Source organism: Sesamum indicum, unplaced genomic scaffold, assembly GCF_000512975.1.
Source record: "Sesamum indicum cultivar Zhongzhi No. 13 unplaced genomic scaffold, S_indicum_v1.0 scaffold00703, whole genome shotgun sequence".
Taxonomy (NCBI): domain Eukaryota; kingdom Viridiplantae; phylum Streptophyta; class Magnoliopsida; order Lamiales; family Pedaliaceae; genus Sesamum; species Sesamum indicum.
Window position 1 is genome coordinate 1 of NW_011628542.1, and position 2,542 is coordinate 2,542.

Consider the following 2,542-nt stretch of genomic DNA (forward strand, 5'->3'; position numbering starts at 1 on the left):
CTGTAAATATCTGAATTTTTAGAAAAATAAAGAATTACATAAACAATCTCGATTATCGACACAACTTTTCAACTATCTCTCACATTTTTTAATCAGCTTTCTCTTTTGCTCATTATAAAAGTCTAATCCTTCTTTGCATTAGAGATCATTAATTAAGTTTCGCATATTACTTCTTGTTAATGTGTGATGCCCAAAGAATATTATGTAATTCCTTTTCCTTCTAATTCTCTGCAAGAAACTGTGCAGGAACTATGTTGAGTATCAAGCTGTGTCTTCAATCAAGCGTTCAGATTCCATCCTGCTTAGAATAGCTCCCTATTCATCATTGACAACCACCTTCATATCAAGAAAAAGCCTCAACCATCAGTACATCACTTATACCTGAAAATGATGCTGCATCACTTGCCTAGGCACATATAATTGCGGCCTATTAAATAATAGCAACAAACCTTGTTGTCTAGATAGAGAATACATAATCATAGAGAACGAACCTAAACATTCACGGCCAAAGTCAAAGCCTAAGCCCGTTCAAACATGAAAGATTCTATTGTATGGAACTTTTTCTTAATAAATTGAAAGATGCCAGCGAGCACTACAGATATGTTTTTTCTTGAGTTGCCACTTGCCACAATAATGAAATTAACATTAAAATATTAATTTTTCATGACAAAGATCATAACACACAATTAGCAATCTTTTTTTACTAATCATGAAAACTTGCATTTGAGCTAAAACATGACAAGCCAAACAACTCATATAGCTAAAGTATGCAGTTTTTGAGTAATGACTTACTTCTTTTAGTTCTTTCTTTTCTTCCATTAGACGAAGTATCTCCTCCTTTGATGTTCTCTTTGGTTTCATTGTTTCATATGCTTTCTTTTTCTCTTTTGTATAGCATCCATCTTTATCTTGTCGACTCAGGATTTTACCCACACAATCCATCGTAGAGGCTTTGTCTTCACAAGCCTAAGGAATCATCAATACAGCAATTTAAATAGGATTATAAAACAAACAATGGATCAATCCACATTAATTCACATATTTAAGTAGGTAGGTGATAAGATGGAATCGAGTCCTATCAATGAAAATTCTCTCTCTTGAATAGCATTGAAAGAAACGGGTCAGAGGCATGTCAAATAAATACAAAAGGATCCAATAATATCCTAGCTGCCATCAATATGTCACCACCACTCACATATTTCAGTATGGTCACTGAAAAGATGGCAGCAATGTTTACGTGACGTAGCCAATCTGCTAGAAGGGAAGCTTCTCGGGCAAGCTCCAAAACAACAATACAGCTACGAGGGAATGAATCCACTCAATTATTGGAATAATGAGGATACGGAGAACACATATTCTCATAACTTTCATATACTATAAAATCCTTATCAAACAGAATTTCAAGAAATACTAGCACGAGACTCTTTAGATTTATATAATTTCCACGTGAGATAAAGTAAATAATAATGCTTCTACACCAGGCATTACACAAACTCGAAGCCTAGGAAGCAATACATATCTGTGGAGAACTACAGAACAATAAGTCAAGCTTTTCCATTCCATTTTGGCCTAAATGGCCTACTATACGCAATTCCAGCTGTGGTGTGCTCAATTGCAACGCTGTTATTATAAGACTAGTTTACATGAACAAGTGTTCGGGGTGTTCCAACCGCACAAACACACAGAGTGATTCTATTTTTGTTTGAAAAGCTAGTTTGATTCAAGCATTATGAGTTACAATGGGTAACTTTGTGGAGGTAATAAACGACTACCAACAACTATGAAAGCCACATCCTATATTATTAATGAAAACTACTTCTTACAACCAAAATAAATTAACTAAGAGCCATCTCACTTAAACAGTAAACTACAAACCAAGTACCTTGCATGCAGTAGCGGTTGTGTCTTCTTCTTGCGAGCAGCAAAATTGTTTTCCAAGCACTCAATTGTATGTGCATCAAGAGCAACAACTCCAAGTTAGCAAGTGGATGTTGCTTTTTTTCCTTTTTCTTCTCTTTTGGATATTGCTTTTTTCATTTGTTTCTTCTGCTTCTTTTTTTTTTTTTTTGAATATATTGCTTTTTTTCGGTTTCTTTTTCTTTTTGTTTTTTGCGGATATTCCCTTTTTTTTGTTTCTTTTTCTTCTTCTTTCTTTTCTATATATTGCTTTTTTCTGTTTCTTTTTTTTTCTTTTTCGCAGATATTCTTTTTTTTCTTCATTTCTTTTTTCTTCTTTCGTCGATATTGCTTTTCCTCATTTGCTTCCTAGTTCTCTTTTGCTTGTCTCCAAGGCATCTTCAGAAATCTGTTGAAAAAATACGAGAAAAGTAGAGAGGTCAGTCTAAGACAACCTATCACTTATAAAAAATCGTTGCTGTAGCAGAAATTGTATGGGGCAAACGAAACAGGAAAACTGCAACATTTCACTTGATTCTGCTGCACATTTTTTGTGCACTAATTCTGTAGAATGAATTTCAGCAGCAACAGAAATCAATTATGCAGAATAATCCTTTTAAACATATTGAAGTCTGCAATTCATTTA

At 33.9% G+C, this 2,542-nt stretch overlaps 2 long non-coding RNA genes across 2 annotated transcripts in view; both read right to left on the minus strand.

Annotated features, from left to right (window-relative positions):
• Positions 1-252: 252 nt before the first annotated feature.
• On the minus strand, positions 253-2,035 carry LOC110011484. The gene is made up of 3 exons (XR_002286509.1): positions 1,883-2,035; positions 793-966; positions 253-336 (listed from the first exon to the last, which is right to left on the minus strand). It is a non-coding gene; the product is annotated as an uncharacterized LOC110011484 (long non-coding RNA).
• Positions 2,036-2,216: 181 nt separating this feature from the next.
• LOC105180326 overlaps positions 2,217-2,542 on the minus strand; it is a 1,500-nt gene continuing 1,174 nt past the window's right edge. Inside the window, exon 4 of the long non-coding RNA XR_002286508.1 lies at positions 2,217-2,305. This is a non-coding gene — a long non-coding RNA (uncharacterized LOC105180326). The remainder of the gene's footprint in view (positions 2,306-2,542) is intronic.